General features: G+C 37.7%; 1 pseudogene; it reads right to left on the bottom strand.

Annotated features, from left to right (window-relative positions):
* Positions 1-4,341: 4,341 nt before the first annotated feature.
* LOC103561013 (putative olfactory receptor 5AK3) lies at positions 4,342-19,281 on the bottom strand (annotated as a pseudogene).
* Positions 19,282-19,382: the final 101 nt, after the last annotated feature.

Raw genomic sequence — 19,382 nt, 5'->3', positions numbered from 1 at the left:
GTATCATCTTCTATCCCTTTACTCTGAGGCTATGTTTATCTTGACAGCTGAGATGGGTCTCCTGGAGGCAGGATATTGTTGAGTCTTATTTTTTAATCTATGTAGCCACTTGTGTCTTTTGATATATATTTTTTTTAAGTTTAGCTCTGAGCTAACACATATTTCCAATTTTTTTTTCCATTCTTTGTCTCAAAGCCTCCCAGTACATAGTTGTATAGTCTAGTATTAGGTGCTTCTCATTATGCTACATGGGACACCACCCCAGCATGGCTTAATGAGCTGTGCTAGGGTATGTCCATGATCTGAAACAGCAAAACCCTGGGCTGCCTAAGCAGACCATGTGAATTTAAACACTTGGCCATGGGGCAAGCCCTTGACGGTTGCATTGAATCCATTTACATTTACAGTGATTATTGATATATGAGTGGTTAATACTGCCATTTTACTTTTCTTTTCTGCTTGTTCTATATTTCCATTTTTCACTTTTCCCTGTATTTCTGTCATTTTAGTTTGGTGTTATCCCAAAATGTTTTGCTCAGTTTTCTTTCTACTTATGATTTGTGACTCTGCTTTGATTTTTTGTTCTGTTTAACATGAAGTTTCAGTAAATGAGCTCAAAGAGGAGGTAGTTCTTTTTCTGCTGATAGCATCTTATTGTCATCAGCCTATGCAGGTTCCCTCTTTTTCCTCTTCTTCTAAGTTTTCGTTGTCAAAAATTGTCCTTTTTTTTTGTTGTGAGTTTGTGATCAAATTGAACTGGTTATAGCTATTTTGGGTGCTTTATTTCCTTTTTATCTAAGTGTTTACTAAGAAATCTGATAGTTGCAATTTTCTGATTCCATCTGTCTATTTATCACCTAGCTCAAAGCTTTGCAAGCCTTTGCCTTTTTGTTTCAGGAAGGAGGGCTCCTTTCAATATTTCTTGGAAGGCAGATGTAGTGGCAGTCAACTCCCTCAACTTTTGATTCTCTGGGAAAGCTTTTATTTCTCCTTCATATGTGAAGGATAATTTTGCTGGATGGAATATTCTTGGCTGATAGCTTTTGCTTTTCCATATTTTCAATATATCATTCCAGTCTCTTCAAGCCTGTAGAGTCTCTGCTGAGAAATACACTGGCAGCCTGATGGGGGTTCTTTGCAAGTTATTTTCTTTCCTCTGGATGCCCTTAATATTCTTTCTTTGTCATTGTCTTTTGACAGTTTTAGTAGAACATGTCTTGGAAGTCTTTCTGCATCGAGATAATTAAGAGGTCTATTAGCTTCATGTACTTGTATATCCAGTTCCTTTCCCTGGTTTGAAAGGCCTCAGCTATTATTTCGTTGAAGAAGCTCGCTGCTCTTTTCTCCTTCTCTTCTTCTTCTCGGATAGGTATTACTCTTATGTTGATTTTCCTAATTGAGTTGGATATTTCTCATATAATTTCTTCATTTGCTAAAAAACATACTTCTCTCTTTTTTTCAACCTGAATCATTTCGAGATTTCTATCTTTGAGCTCATAATTCCCTCTTCCATATGGTCTGCTCCACTTTCAATGCTTTCTAATTTATTCTTCATCTATTTGAAGTTTTTATCAGAAAAGGATGTTGAATCTTGTCAAATACTTTCTCTGCATTTATTGAGATAATCATGTGATTTTTATTCTTCATTCAGTTTTTGTGGTGTATCACACTAATTGATTTGTAGGTATTGAACTATCCCTTTGTTCCTGGAATAAATACCACTTGATAATGGTGTGTGATAGTTTTATTGTGTTGCGTGCATTTTCTTAACATCTTTTGAGGCTTTTTGCAACTATGTTCATCAGTAATACAGGCCTGGAACTTTCCTTTTTTCTCACTGCCCTTATCTGGTTTGGGTAACTGGATAATTTTGCCTTTCAAAGTGAGTTAGGAACCATCACATCTTCTTAAATTTTTTGGAAGAGTTTCAGAAGGATAGGTAATAAAGCTTTGAATGTTAGGTTTTAATACACCGGACAAGCCATTTTCTCCTGGACTCTGTGTTTTGGGAAGTTTTAGATTACTGTAGCAATATCTTTGCTTGTGATTGGTCTATTTAGAGTCTCTATTTCTTTCTGATTCAGTTTTGGGAGGTGTATGATTCTAAGAATTTATCCATTTCTTCTAGGTTATCCAATTTGTTGGCATAGTTTTCATAGTCTCCCCTCATAAGCCTTTATATTTGTGTCATGTCCTTTGCAATTTCTCCACCTGCATTTCTGAATTTATTTATTTGAAACTTCTTTTTTTCTTACTGAGTTTAGCTAAGTTCTAAATTTTACCTTTTAGAGAAACAGCTCTTAGTTTCATTGATCTTTATTTTCGTTTTAGTCTGCATTTCCTTTATTTCTGCTTTGATTTTTATTATTTCCTTACTTCTACTGACTTTGGGCTTCCTTTGTTCTTCTGTTTCTACTTCTTTTAGGTGTAGGGTTAGATTGTTGTGGGGTTTTTTTTTTTTTTTTGAGATTTTTCTTCTTTCTTGAGGTAGGCCTGTATTTCTGTATACATCCCTCTTACTACCATTTTTGATGAATCTCATAGGTTTTGGTATTTTGTCCTTGCATTTTCACCTGTCTCCAGGTATTTTCTGATTTCTGCTTTGACTTCTTCATTGATTCAATAGTTGTTCAGAAACACGTTGTTTAGTCTCCATGTACTTGCAACTTTTCCAGCTTTCTTCTTATTGTTGATTTCTAATTTCATACCATTGTAATCAGAAAACCTGCTTAAAATTATTTCAATCTTCATACATCTATTGAGACTTGTTTTGCTCCCAACATACAGTCTATCTTTGAGAATGATCCATGTGCACTGTAACATGCATATTTTGAACCACCTGAATTTATTTATATCTTCAGTCTAGTACTGAATTAGATAAGTTATTAACAGAGTTTCACTTATATATGTATATGCACGTATATATACATACACACACACACACATATATAAAATTACATAATTACTGGGGTTATCTTATCACAATCTTATTTTCTGTTTTGGCCAAAATATCCTATAGACTTTTTTTTAATGAGGGATCATTGACATATAACATTACTTTTAGCTATACAATATCATGATTCAAGAGTCATATGAATTGCTAAATGATCACCATAATAAGTCTAGTTAACCTCTTTAACCATATATAATTACAATGTTTTTCTGGTGAAGAAAACTTTTAAGATATACACTGTTACCAACTTTCAAATCTGCAATACGGTAGTATTAATGAGAGTCGCCATGCTGTACATTACATTCCCATGACTTATTTATTTTATAACTGCAAGTTTGTAATTTTTGACCCCCTTTCCTAATCTGCCCACCCTCTACTCCATACCTCTGTAAAGCACCAATCCGGTTTCTTTATCTGTGAGACTGGTGTCTTTTTGTGTTTTTCAGATTGCACATATAAGTGAGATCATATGGCATTTGTCTTTCTCTGTCTATTTCACTTAGTATAACGCACTCAAGGGTCATGAATATTGTTGCAAATGGCAAGATTTCATTCATTTGTATAGTTGAATATTTCTTATTCTTTATCCATTCACATCATTGATGGACACTTAGGTTGTTTCCTTTACTTGGCTATTGTAAATAATGCTGCCATGAACACGTCAGTCTACACGTTTATGACTTAGTGTTTTCACTTTCCTTCATAAATGAATGACTATTGTTTTGGTTTCTAGATCCATCTACAGTCGAGACTTTCCATCTCTATTGCAGAGAGATGTAGAAAATTGTTTCCAGGAGTTCCCTTACCTTATGGAAGGAAGAGATGGATTTGGAATAAAGAGGATAACTAATGATAAAAAGAAGCAATGGCATCACAGAAGAAATAACTGTTTCCAAACATCAGAGAATGTAACTAGTAGAGGAATATTTGGTAAAACACATCACTTGAATCAAAAGGTGCCTTTCAAAGAAGCATGGTCGTTTTACATGCAGGTTTATACAAAATTAGAACAGAATATATGAACAGCCTCTTTGGAGATGATTTAAGAAACATGTTTAGATGAAAGGGAAAGAATGAACTTCAATTTTAATTGATAATACACTAAATTGGGGTTTTCTAGTCTTTAAGAACATCTTTGAAATTTGAAATATATCTGAAGTGAAACAACTAAGTGCTCTGTAAAGACTATACATACTTCTTAATATTTTAAATAATCTCAATAATGCTCTTCTTCATGAATAGGGTATGTTTCTCCAACTGTATTCAAGGGACAAATAATCCAGTGGGGTATTACTATATTTCCTGCATCCTGAGAACTTGCCTATTGAAAGGGGTGTCACTGGTTTAACGCATGAACATGTCCCAAACTCTGAAACATGAAATTGTGGTCAAACATCTCTACTGGATGCTCTCATATGCTGAAATTGAACAATTTTGGTGCAATCTGGAAGAATTTTCCCTCTCATCTTTAGAGCTACTTTCGCTTCATTTTTCAAATTATAGATCAGGGGATTCAACATGGGAATCAAAATGTGATAAAATATGGAGGCCGCTTTCATATTCTCCTGGGAATTTTTAGAATGAGGTTGAAAGTATATGTATGACAAGGTTCCACAGAAAATGGTGACTGTTGTCAGGTGGGAGGCACATGTGGAGAAGGCTTTTTTCCTCCCGGCGGTAGAAGACATATGTGGGATGGCAGCCATGATACAAATGTAGGAAAAGATGACGACCACTACAATGAATATCAAATTAAATCCGACGAGAGGCAACCAGCATGATGTTGATATCAATGTTGGGGCATGAAAGGGTGAGAACTAGGGGAACATCACAGAAAAAGTGATTCATGGTATTAGACTTGCAGAAGCACAGTGAAAATGGAAAACCTGTTTGTACAGAAGCATTTATTGAGCCCATGACCTCTGAGCTAGCTACCAACTCAATGCAGCTCTTTGACACATAAACATGGGAAAGGGAAGTGGACTGCAGATGGCTACATAAGGGTCCATTGCCAGAGCAGCCTGGAGGTAACAGTCACCGGTCGAAAATGTTGCATAAACCACTAATTGTATGATGAAGACCCTGAATGATATTGATTTATTTACTACTCTGAAATTGTGCAGCACGTTGGGAGTGAGAGAAGAGGCATAACAGATATCGACAAAAGCCAAATGTTGTAGGAAAAGTACATGGGTGTTTGAAGCCTGGAATCTGTCTTGATGAGTAGGACCCTTCCAACATTACCCACCATGGAGGTCATATAGATCACTAGAAATACAATGAAGCGGACATTATGCAACTTGGATTGGGCACCAAATCTAAGAAGAAAGAATTCAGTCACTTCAGTGTTTTTTCCTCATGTCACGGCTAACAAGTTCTAGAAAGGACCAAGAGGAGGACCAGGAAAAGGAGGGAAATATTGTTTACTTCTCAAAGGAAAAATGCTCTCACATTTCCTGTCACCTTTTTTGAATTGGATTTTCATAACAAACACTCCCAACAGTGTTGAATGCTTTCCAAATATTGCTTCTATTTTCTTAATAAGTAATTACCACATAAAAAAGTGATATTTGAGCCATGTATTCACTTTCAAAATAAGAAGATTTCACAGTAGAAGACTGACTTCTAACATTTTGATTAGATGAAACATACATTAAAACACATTTCCATCATATTAAAATGGTTTCTATATTTTCTAAAGCCATATGTCAGTATCATTTTGTACCTTTTCAATGACTTATAGCTATTCTAAGCCATTCATCATCTTAATTATTGTTCAAACTCCTAAAGTTAGTAGCATTCTTTAGAGAATTTTATGAGAAATGATGATGTTCTACAGGTGTTTGAAGGCTTGAGGGTGTTTTGGTGCTACTGTGCTTAGCATGCAACTGCCATCTAGGTGGCGTTCTTCAAAAGTCACATAATTCTCTCATTTTATACACACACATATATGTATGGTTTTCTTAGAGATAATCTTGCATTTCCCCTCGTATTGTTTTTCTTTTTTTGTTATCCTAGCTGCAGGATGAATCACCCTGTAAAAAATTATATTCCTATATAATGATAGCTTTTTTATTTTGTCATAAATCCCTTTGTTTTCTAGTTTGAGTCATGCTACCTCTGTGCCTCATTATGTAGACAGCTCAGATGTCTTCACCTATGATTTTTCATACACTGTAAGCCCTCAATTCCTTGATTCCAATGGCTTTTCTCTTAAATACGATTCCATATTGCTGAGCACAACTTTTTTTGGAGTAATTTATCACTGACCATTGGTATGGTAGAAAGTGATTCGCTGCTCATCAATACATTTGTCTTTGCTTCAGAGCCCAGTATCAGTGCACAGTTTTAATCAGTCTCTCATGTGTGGCCATGATACCATGTTCTGCCCATGGAATATGGGCATATGTAATGAATGCTCATTCTAGGCCTGAACTAGGTCTTGCCTCCTCCCCTCAAACTGGAACCATATGACTTCCTAGCTTTTTTCTTCCTCATCTGTTGCCTGGATATTGACATTAATGGAAACTTTGAAAGCCATGTGTTAGAGTTCCCAGTTTAAATATAGTACCCCCAGTGAAATTTGAATTGCAGATACACAACAGACTTTGTTAGGTATATATAAGCATGATCTAAATATTGGAAGGGATGAACTTCTATTAACAATTACTTAATAAAAAATGCTTGATTGGATGCTGATTCTGCAAATAAAACATCCACAATGGACACTTTTGGGAAAAGTGGGGAAATTTGAATGCTGAGTATTTATTACACAATGTTATTTTTATCAATATTAAATGCCTTTGGTGTGAAAAATTGATTCTAATAAAGGTTTTCCCAGTTTATCTGAGGAGGCTTACATTTAACTTGGCATCTTGTATTTTTATTTGCTACATCTGGCAACTCTACCTGTGTTGCTTATTGCAGTCTCCTTCAGGGTGTGTTCCTAAATGACTGTGAAGAGCAGAGTTCCCTTGCCAGCAAGACTTTCCTCTACTGCATTTTATGTGATTGAGAAGTTCTATGGTGATAAGTCATTGAGAGTTTGGTTTTGATTGATTACAAGAGCTAGTGTTATTTTAACCAAACTTCACTGCAGTCATTACTTTGATTATTCATGTGTGACCTTTGGTCTTTTAAAATATAGTAATTTGGAGTATAGCTAAGGTAAGAACTGAGGCTTGTCAGTTGTGAGTCTTTATATTGTACATAATACATTTTGTGCATAAAAGAATTGATAGATTTCAATGTCATTTTTTGTTGTTGTTCTCTATACCTTATCTTAGAATACTGTAACATTCGTCTTTTAGGGCGTTAAAAGAAATTAAACACTTAAAAAAGTTCTCTAAACCTAACCATCACAAATGTCAAATGGCAACTCTATGTGAGGGTTTTGCTGCAAAATAACAGAATCAATTTTACATGCAGCATCCCAGAGAAATAATGATTAATATTTTATCAGAAATGTTGCATTTAAATGAAGACTGTCATATTCAGTGTACTTCAGATGCTAAATATTTGCTGCTAGTGATAATACTTTTGAAAAATATTTTTTGAGAATTCTCCTTTGATTAATATTTTCAGAATTGAAATTCCACTTTCTTGTGCACAACACAAGAGTGGAAATTTTTGTTCCTTGACGGGTAGTTTTAAATAGGTGAGAAGGTGGCAAGAATTATTTTTGAAAATCCCACTTATCCTTCTGCTCCAGGCTGCATAATATAATAGATAATGAGAAAACTAGACTGTACAAAACTCCCAAAAATACTGGCAAAAATAATAAAGATCATTGTAAAGTCATATTGAGCTCATAGGCAAGTAAAGAAAATGCCTAGTAACTGAAGATTGAAAAGGAACCTGCAAACCAGAGTGGTGGTTACGACATGTTGCTTGGGCTGCCACAAAAACTTTTGCCATTGCATGAAACATACATCATGGCTTTAAAGACCTAAGTGGCAGATGGCAGATTATTTCTTGGATAAGCAGAGTGTAGACGCACCCAAATATATAAATTCAGTACATAATGGCTTAGAAAAATATCACCTCACAGAAAACAGCTTCTGCTTTGACAATAAAAATTGCCACCTGAGTATTTGTAACTAACATCTTGAATTCACAGGTTTTTGGAGTTTAAATTTACATTACTAGATAAAAAATTAACAGAAAATTGTGCTAGGTTGTCACTACCTTAACTATGGGGCTGAAACAGAGTAATATCCTGAGGAGAGATATTATGCTTAATAAGACAGATTCCTTAAGATTTCTGCAGACCAAATCAGTAAAATTGACATTATAATACAAAGAATTTTAAAAAATACAAATGAAAATGTCATCCTGAACAAAACTTAGCAGAAGCAACAACTAACAGAACTGAATAACATAGGATCTGGGATATTGGAAATATCAGGTATGGAATATAGAATAATAAAATTTTATTCTCTAAAGAAATTTAAAACCTGAAACTAGTGCAAGAAAAAAAGGATAAACCATGAAGATTTATTAAAGCACTTTACAGATTTCCCCAAAACAACCATTGAAATGAAAGACTCATTCAAGAGTTAAACAAGAAATTAAAAACTTCTCAAGAGAGAACTGGTGAGCTGGAAGACATATATGAAGAAATTCCTTAGAATATGGGACATAGTGACAATGAAAAGAGAAAGTATAAGAGACATTAAGAAATGTCGAAGTTAATAACAATCAAACACATAGCAAAGGAGAAAGCATTGGTGGTTAACATACGGGAAGGAGGGGAGGGCAAAAGGGGTGATTAGGCTCACATATGAGGGGATGGACTATAATTAGTTTTTGGGTGGTGAACATGATGTAATCTACACAGAATTCGGAATATATTATCATGTACATCAGAAAGCTATATAAGGTTAGAATCCAATGTTACTGCAACCAAAAATTAATTAATTAAAATAAAAAAAGAAATGTGGAAGTTAGAACAGAATGCATTAAATTGGCCTATGAAAATGAAATGGCTGAGAAGTTTTAAGAAGCAGCAAAAAATAAAAAAAAAAAATTGGAAAGTATGAAGAATCTCAAGCAGAAAAATAAAAACTGTCCACGTATAGAAATACTATTGTGACAAAAAGTGGAACAAGAAAAGAAAAGATCATAAAACCAGCCAGAAGGAAGGAGTGACAGGGTCTGAAAAAGCAGACTTCCCAACAGTTATAAGAAAACCCTGAAGAGGGCAGAATAAAATCTTCAGAATGCCCTGAGACAAATTCACAACCTAGAACTGGATATCTATACAAACAATTATAGAAGGGAAGGCAAAAACATCACCTATGTTTTTTTTAATGCCAAAAATGTTTGTCCAGAATCTAATCCTGATGTAGCAACTTGAAAAAATCCTTATGATGGCAAATTCTACAAATCAACTGGCTTGGACAACTAGAAACTCTCAATTTTGTAAAAGACAAAGAAAAAGCAAACCAAGGAACTGGTCTAGATTTTAAAAGACTAGAAGTCATTGTAAGCAAATTTAATAAGCAATCCTCCCCTGGATCTTGAACCTGAAAATAAAACACCTACAAGGGATATTGTTGGCACAAGTGGAAGAATTTGAATAGTCAGTACATGTTAGGTAATTTTATTTTATCAGTATTAAAATCATTTGGTGTGAAAGGTTGCTTATAACAAAGGATTTCTTTGTTGGAGATGTATGCTGAACATCTCTTATCTTTTTGTCTATGTGGAGATAAAGCGAATTGGAAAGAAAAAGAATTGGTTAATCTAGGTGAAGCATATACCAGTTCATTGTACTATCATTTTAACTTTTATGAAGGTTTTACATTTAAAAATAAGAAGTTAATGAAAAACATGGAGAAAATAAGCCGTTTTCATGTGAAAAAAATGGACAGAATTTACTCTCAATAGCTGTGCACTAAAGATAATTCTAATGACTGTTGTTCAGAAGAGAGCAATATGATTTGTGAAAAAAGTCTCAGAAGCAAGAAAAAATATTGAACTTAAAAACTGGCAAATGTGGAAAAACTGGGATAAAGGCAGTATAAGCTATTAATAATATTGTCTATGGGGAAGTAATGAGCTAAAAATATCAGCTAACACTAATGTTGGATTACAAGTTTCATTACATTTAAGGAGCTCTATCATTCTTTTTTTTTTTTTTTGAGGAAGATTAGCCCTGAGCTAACTGCTGCCCATCCTCCTCTTTTTGATGAGGAAGACTGGCCCTGAGCTAACATCCAAGCCCATCTTCCTCTACTTTATATGTGGGACACCTACCACAGCATGGCTTGCCAAGCAGTGCCGTGTTCGCACCTGGGATCCGAACCAGGGAACCCCAGGCTGTCAAAGTGGAACGTTTGCACTTAACCGCTGTGCGACCGGGCCGGCCCCTATAATTCTTATACCTTAGCCTTTTACTTAGATTTACATATTTCAATAATTACAAAAGATAAAAAGTTTTTTTTAAGTGGAGGGAATAAATGGAATTTTAAAATCAATCTCACTAAATACAATAAAGGAGATAAAAAGAATAATAGAAAAAAAAAAACTAAGACAAATAGAAATCACCTGAGAAGGCATAAATAAATCCACATTAGTTAGTAAGAAAAATAAATATAAATGGAATAAACTCATCATTAAGATTGTCAAATTAGATTTTAAAAACACAAATCAATCCATGGGATATAATAAACAAAACATTGAAAAGAAACTAAACAACTAATGGTTAACAGTATAGAAATAATTGTATAGAAAAAATCATAATATTAACCATCAGAGGAGATAAATTCACAAGAGCCATATTTATCAACCCAAATCTTAAAAATATAATGTTGAGGAAAATAGCTTATTGTCTAATCAGAGTATGATATAATACTTGGGATTCAATGGTATTGGTGATATTTTGTATCAATGGCTGTTTGGTAGTTACTTGTGTGCATTGTATATTCTATATGACTTTTTGTAATTCAACATTTTTGTGCATATTTTAAACCCTTAAATTTCCTTTAAAGCACAGGTTACAGACATATCATGTCTCAGCAAGCCAAAACGATGCCACACACAGCATCACAGTTCAATAAAACACACAGCTTCTTTTTAACACATTAGAGAAACATGAGTATTACCATTTTAAGGTTTAAAAGAGGTCAACTCACTCCCAAGAGCAACTTGAGCATCTCAATTGTTAAAAATAATGTTCAGAGACTTAGGGTCTAAAAAGGTGAATATGTTACACCCACAGTCCTCAGGTTCAGTTGTTACGGTGAGTCTCTGTGGGAAAAGTCAGAGTTAACAGAGTCCACAAGGGGATACAAACCAAAGGCTGTTTGAGTGCAGTTTAGGGAATGATCTCATCTTGTTAGGGGATCTGGAAAACTTTCCTGAAGCACATGGCTTTAAAATTGTTTCTAGAAATATGTTTGGGATTGTATAAAATGGTGATCTGTATGGCCAGGGCAGGCAACTCCAAGCAGAGGAAGGACTTTGAACAAAAGCTTGGTGACACTGCACCAGATGCTAAGGGCAAGAGGCAACAGGGACTCACAAGATATGGAATTAAAGAGTTTTGCTCTAATTAGCAGAAATTTCTGTATGCAATCACAACAGACTTTTCCTGTATCTCTTTCAGAGGTATAATTTTTCCCCCAGGTTAATTGAGATCCCACTGATGTAAAATATTGTGTAAATTTAAGGTGTGCAATGTGATGATTTGATACATGTATGGATATATAGTGAAATGTTTATCACAATGTTAGTTAACACATCCTACACCTCACATAATTACCATGTTGTTGCTGTTGTTATGGTGAGAACATTTAAAATCTACTCTTAACCAAATTTCGAGAGTACAATGAAGTGTTTTTAACTATAGTCACCATGCTGTACATTAGACACCAGATCTTATTCCTCTTATAACTGGAAGTTTGTACCCTTTGACCAATATCTCATTTCTCCCACCCTCTGGGCCCTGGCAATCACTGTTCTACTCAAAGACATTCTTAAGTAAAGTAAATTGTGAGTCTAGACCTGACTTCTCCCTTTCCCAAAGTGTTAGTTGGTAATTAAGTTGAATTATTTCAGTCACAAAACTTTTACTGAGCATTAACAATATTCGAGGCATTGGTTTAGGAACTGAATGTCCAAATGGATCCCAACTCACCCCATCAGCAGATCCTGCTACTCTGTTTCCATGTTTGATTGTCTGGAGCCTGTGAAGAACTAAAGAGAAATTGCTGGTGCATTTATCTGACTTCTAGACTTGGATTTTCCTTCCAGACACGATAGCCAGTGTCTGCTTAGAAAAAGAGAACAAGAGTTACTTTTTAAAAAGTCATATTTATGTTATAATATCCCTTTCTTCACCGGTTACAAGGCAATATTTTTGCTTTTGCTACAAATGGGGGATTACCTTTAAGGGCTGTGGGATTAAGACCTATTTCCATGAGAATCTTTGACACTGGGAGCTGTGTTGAGTGTATAGTATTGAGCCTCTCAGGTGAGACCATTAAAACTTTCTTTTTAAACCAAATTTTCTGTTCTTTAGGGCCTTTACATCTTGTTTACTTCCATGAGCTTGGGGAACATCTGTTCCAACCTGCGGCTGATCTTGGATTTTGAAAACCAGGTTTTGCATCTTGTATCTTCCACTCACTCTAAACCTCAGTTTCTCTATCTGTAAAATACATCTACTGACACCAGATGCCTTCCGCAGTGGTGCTGGAAGAGCAAGTGAGAGAATGCACATGCATATACCTTTAGAACTGTGAAGGGCTTTGCCATGAGAGAGTTTTCCCAATTATCATTGTCAGAAGGCTTCTCCAAATCTGGGTGCCATTCTTTCCTCTTTCACTGCTGCAGCTGCAGTCACTGTCACATACCTCGAGCATTCTCTGGGGCCCTACACAGCCAGGATCCTCAACTGAAGCTCTGTCCTCGACATGAGCAGATGTTTTTTTGAACTTGATTTACCTTTTTAACTTGATTACCTCCATGCCTCACTTTATTAACCTTGTGGTGGTTATTTGAAGAAAGCTCACAGGCATTACCCTATAGTTCAATTCCATCCTTTCAGAAAGCTCTTTATGTACCCTCCCTGAGCTCCATTTCCAAGTGATTCTAAAGAACTGAAAAAATCCCTTCTACCCCAGGCAGTAGAAGCCCTTCCTGGTAGGAACTCTGGCCAAACTACAAAAGGTTGTCAGAAATTTGTATTTTATTGCCTACTCTTCTTATGTTCAGCGATCTCCCAGTGTTTATCATGAAGTATCAAATGGTTATCTTGCTTGTTCTTTTTCCTAGGAGAATGGGCAACCCGATAGGCTATGTGGCATAGGGGTTTAAAGAAGAACTCTCAGACTCATTCTGCCTGCATCCAAATTCTGCCTCTGTCACTTATTAACTGACTGAACACTGACAAGTTACTTCACCTCTTGGAGACTTCAGCCTCCAGGTTTCATGGGTTTAAGAACTATGTCACGCATTCGATTATTTAACCCATGTGTATTGAAGTGTTCAATACATTTGAATTTGTTGCCTGAATAGCTATGAAGTCGCAGGCATCAGTGTCTACCAGTAGCCAGCCCTGGTGGTCTAGCTGTTAAGATTCGGTGCTCTCAGCACCACACCCGGCTTCATTTCCCAGGCACGGAACCATACCACAAATCTGTCAGTAGTCATACAGTGGTGGCTGCAAGTAGCTGTGACATGGAAAGCTATGTCACCAATATTTCAAATACCAGCAGATTCAGCCACGGTGGACATGTTTCAGTGGAGCTTTCAGACAGCTTCCAGACCAGGAAGAAAGACCAGGGCACTGAGTTTTGAAAACACTGGCTATGAAAACCCTATGAATATCAGTGGAACACTATCTGATACAGCATAGGTAGACGTGAGGCTGGCACAAAAGCAGGGCTTGGTTCTGCTCTCCTGTAACAGAGTCACTAGAAGTTTTAACAGACTTTATGGCACTAAGAACAACAAAGAAAGAATTATTCTAGTCGCACTTTGATTGAACAAATGATCACTCTACCAGAAGGATAATCCACATTGAACACTGCTAGTGGTGACCAGCACTGCTTACTTAACTCTCGTCAACTGTCCCACCACATCTTGATCATTGGCTGTGCACAGTCACTCTCACATCAAGTCTTAGAGCACGCCTAAGAGGAAATTAAAGTTCTCAATCCTAAAACTAATAAGGCCTCTGGTTCCCTTTCATTGGCCATCCTTGGTCTTCTCATGGTGGTTTTTCTTTGAATGCCTCATAAAGGCCAGTTAATTCTACTTATCTTTCATATGCCTCCTACTTTCTATCTCCACAGACACTGCCTTAATTCATACATTTGCTAGTTCTGCTCAGGATTACAAACCGAACTTTCTAATCAACCTCCTACTCACCATTCCCACCTTCCACAAATCCAATCTTCCTTAAATGCAAATCTACTGATGCATCTTCTCTGACTAAATTCTTTCCACGACACCTCATTCTTTCAGCATAAAGTTCAAAACTCTTTGTGTCAGCACATGAGACCCTTCACAATTGGCCAACTGCTGTCTGCTCCAAATATACAAATGCATCACTTCTGCTCTTTAAACCATGCTGTTTCCTGCAATGCCTTTTGAGAGCCTCTGTCCCTTGCTTCCCTCCACTTTCCAACCGCTCACCCTTCTTCTAACTAATTCATACTCATAGTTTGACTCTATGTTCAGGGAAATGTGCACCTGCTTCCTCCCCATCCCTTGTGACTCAGATCGTTCTTTCTTTCTTACCATAGCCAATAGGTGTATATCTATTCTTTGTCCCTTTGTGCTAACTACTAATGTGAATCTCTTGTTTGCACGTGATGCTGAGCTCCTTGAGGGCAAGCATACTTACCTGTATTTGTGTAGGTAGTGCTTGCATGGTGTCTGGAACTAGAATGTATTCCAATCTTCTTGGAATAAATAAATGAATGAATGTGAATGAACTGAGGCAAGACCTTTGATAGAGAAACCTCCCCCTTCTACATAATGGTGATGACTACTGAGAGCACAAAACTGACACTGATAACAGTAATAATGTTTATTGAAGGCTTTCCATTTCAAGAGATTGGGCTGAAAGGATTTACATGCATTGTCTTTAATGCACACAACCCTATGGCATAAGTACTGTTATATCTGCATTTTATAGATAAAGGAGCTGAGGCTCAGAGACATGAGTGAAAGGAGTCAGCCCTGACCACATGGATAGTAGAGGACGAAGATGGAATTCACATAAGTCAGTTGGAATTCAGAATTGAAGATCTCAGTCATGAGGCTGGACCAGACCCAACTTTGCAAAGAACTAAAACGCAGGAATCTTCTGTCTTCTTGAGGAAAAAGATAAATTCAGTGATTGTATGTTAAATGTTCTATGTTAATGCAATAGATAGTTTTAGCATTACTGCATGCCAGGCAATGTCCTAGACTCTGGGGACACATAAGAAACAGGAAGATATGGCTATGACTCTCCTGGAATGTGCATTCTAGTGCGTGTGGAGAACAACGAATCAACAAGAAAATTCACCAATAAGCAAGATAATTTCTAATAGGGATAAGTGCTAGAAGGAAAGTAACATACTTTGGAGTGAAGGTGCCTGAGGGCAGCCACCACCTCAGTCAGGAAAAGGCTCATTAGAGAGATGCTACGGTGGGTACAGCAAACCTAACGGAGGGAAAAGATAGTTCAAAATCTTTAAAGTGGTAACTGAAATGAGCTTGGCTTGTCTGTGTGTTCTAAGCACAAGAAAGCAGCCAGGAGGGCCTGCAGGAGAACATGTTACACATTGGGTCAGAGGCCCAGGCAATGGCCTTATCACATAGGGCCTTTGGGGTCTGCTGAGGAGTTTGGATTTTATTCTAAGTGTGACAGGCAGTCACTGCAAGGTAAGCAGTTGAAGTGACATTAGATAGATCATTGCCCTGGACAGATTACCCTTGCTGCTGACTGGAGTAGAGATTAGAAGAGCAAAATGTAAGTTGGGAGCCCACATATGAGGCTCATGCAGTCTTTCAAGTGAGAGATAACAGTGGCTTGACTAGGGTAGTGTACGGGAAATGGAGACAATTATACTTAACTGCACTACTTCTAGAAGGTAGAATTTATAGGAATTGGTTTCGGTTAGAAAGTAGGAAGTGAAAGAAAGAGAGAAATGAAGTTTGGCTCTAGATTCTTTTTAAGATCAATTGTGTGAATGGTGTTGCCACTTAACTGTGATGGAGAAGACAGAAGGAGTAGTTTAAAACAAAGTGCAGGTAAATCAGATAAGATATTACCAAAAAATCCCCACAAAAACAAGACTCAGGATAACTGAAATACACAGTGGATTTCAAAAGGCTTTGTAAGGTACTTTGTCAAAACTAAAATTGGTGAAAATCTGCCAACAGGGGTCCGGGGGGCCCAAAGAGACAAAAAACAGATTCCTTTTGTCCCTCTACAGAACTTCTCAATAGCTGAGTCACAGAGAAACAATCCCCAGGCAGCACACTGCAGAGGCACACAGAAACCAAACAACCAGAGCTCCCATTGCAGCTGACCCCTTAACTGCTCTAACTACCCCAAGGGAGATGAGCTTAGTCTTTGCCAGCCTCCTCTAGACATGAGCAGGTGACCCACAAGGAGACCAACTGCTTTGCAGGAGCAGGAGGAGCTGACATCCATACCTCTTCTTTTCTGACAGTCTATAGTCTGTTATTGAGGCAGCATAAGTAAGGTGCATTGATCCATTTCCCTTGAAACACCTGCCTATTTAGTACCACTCCATACTGCTGTACTTAGGATGTGAGGCTTGCCTGGACACTTGGCTCTGATTCATCCTGTCAACTCCCTTCATGTCAGCTGCTATTATGCTGTGGCCCTCAATTCCTAAAACACCTTTGATAGGGGCATTTCTTAATTTCCTATCACCATAATCATTTAAGTATTTCTATGAAAAGGGAAAGATAAGATTTATAGTGATACTGCTTCACTGCATTTTTCTGTTGTCCAGAAAGATTGATGTCTCGTGATTTCTATACAGCCAAGGGGTTTTGTTAGAAAAGCTGGAAGAGGCTAAATGATTCAATCATTATACAGGCATTTATCAAGTACCTGCTTTGATTCTGGCACAGTTCTAGGCACTGAGGATCTGGCAGCGAACAGGACATAAGTACTTGACTCTCAAGAACTCTACATTCCTGTAGGGGAGATATAGGAATTACTATCAAAATTATTAATACAGAATTTGAGGGCATGTTGAAGGGTATCCAGACCTATAAGTGCAAGATAATCCATCTGGCTATGAAAACTATTGGAATATCAAAGCTAGATGAAAACTTAGCCGTCTTCCTTTCTAAATTCCTCATTTAACTCAGCATCAGAAATCCAATGCACAGAGGCCAAAGCCCAGTAGGCATGTTGCCAGTACTTCCTTCTTCTAGACGATCCGACTGACTACTTCTTAGTTTTAAATGTTGCTACTGCTACTTTTTGTTTTTAATTTGAATGTTGATGGACTTATTGTCACTTACAGATGTAAGTGGATATTTTGTTGCATTTTTAACATGTTTTGAACATACATATTGAAACATTTTTACATACATATTGATATATTTACAGGTGAAATGACATGATATCCAGGAATTGATTGAAAAGAATCAGGTGAGGGCAATGGAAGGAGCTATAGAAAACAAGGTTGGTGATGAGTTAAGAATTATGGAACCTGAGTGATGGTTACACAGAGGTTCATTACAGTAGTCTCGCACTTTGCATATGAAAAAATTTCCATAATAAAAAGTAAAAATAAAAATACACACACATAGCAAGAGAGTCCTTTGGGTACAGGTTCCCTGGGTTACATACCAGCTCCTGGGTCCTTCCCAGAAGCCACCTGCCTATAGACAGTCCCCAACTTAAGAGGTTCGACTTGTGATTTTTCGACATTACGATGGCATGAAAGCTATACAAATTCAGTATAAATACTGCATATTTTGAATTTGAATCTTTTCCCAGGTGAGCAACATGCAGTATCATCCTCTCTCAGGATGCTGGACGGCTGCAGTGAGCTGCATCTCCCACAGTCAGGCGCTCAATCAAAAGGGTAAACAACCGATACACTGACAGCCACTCTGTTCCCAGACAACCATTCTCTTTTTCACATTCAGTACAGTATTCAATAAATTGCATGAAATATTCAACAGTTTATCATAAATTAGGCTTTCTGTTAGATGATTTTACCCAACTTTAGGCTAATGTCAGTGCTGTGAGCCCATTTAAGGTAAGCTAGGCTAAACTATAATATTCGGTAGGTTAGATATATTATATGAATTTTCAACTTGTGATATTTTCAAGTTACAATGGATTTATCAGGATGTAACTCATAAGAAGTCAAGGAAGATCTTTATAAAGCTCTAACCGAGCCTGCAGGAAGCTTTGCAGAGCCCTGTGAATCAGGGTCCTGCCTCCTCCGGTGGGCTCATGTCCAATGGGCATGAAAAAAACAAGTTAACTTCCAGAGGTAAAAATAGAAAAGGACCAGAGGATGAAGGAGGAATCCCAAAGATGATGTCTTTTTCTGGGCAGGTGGTGGGAATGCCTTCCTCATTCCAGTGCCTAAGCAGTACTTTGCTATGGAGACAGACATCTGGGTTCAACTGCTGCTGCCACTATGTACCAGCTGTGTGACCTCAGGAAAGTCACTTAACTTCTCTGTGCCTCAGTTTCCTCATTTACAAAGCAGAGATAAGAGTATCAATTTTTTGTGAGGATTATGTATTAATGCCTGGTGCAAAAGAAATGTTAGTGAGTATTATTATTATTGCTTGAGCTTCCAAAAAACCTGTGGCAAAGGGCACGAGAGGGTAAAGACAGCATTGAGGAAACATGGTGGGATTTTGGTGCTGTGCAGCCTCAGGCTGGAAGGGCTCACTCCACTCTCCTGACCACGTGTGGCACAGCAATCAAAAGAAAGGCTCCCAGTGCCACTGATGTGACTGCTATTTTTACCTCTAGCCTTGGAGGACTGTGCTGAGGGTGGGGAGCAGAGGGTTTCTCCACACTGCAAGCCCACCAGGACCTTCCCTGAGATGAGGGGCTCCCTAGGTCTGTGGACACAATCAGTCCTCAGTGGCAAGTGGACTTCTTCAGATGGGGCTGGTGGCCCTGCCAAAGGGCCGTCACCAACCTGTGCTGGACATGGTCGCAGAGGGCTGAAAGGCAGCGGTGAAGGAGGATGGTGGGGATGCCTTGGACTCCTTCCCTCCAGCTGGGCCACAGGCAGCAGCAGGTTCTGAGCCTCGTGGGTGGGGTCGGTGGGGATGCCACTCTGCAGCAGGAGCTCGTCCAGGTTCATGTCTCCAGGCAGAATGGCTCGCCATCATAGGGGAAGGTCTCGTCCCAGATGGGCGGCGTGACGGAAGATGAGGCTGCCATTGGGCCGGCTGCTGGCGGCCT

Source organism: Equus przewalskii, chromosome 11, assembly GCF_037783145.1.
Source record: "Equus przewalskii isolate Varuska chromosome 11, EquPr2, whole genome shotgun sequence".
Taxonomy (NCBI): Eukaryota; Metazoa; Chordata; class Mammalia; order Perissodactyla; family Equidae; genus Equus; species Equus przewalskii.
Note: the sequence above shows the minus strand (reverse complement) of the source record. Positions and strands in the feature narration are given on the sequence as shown.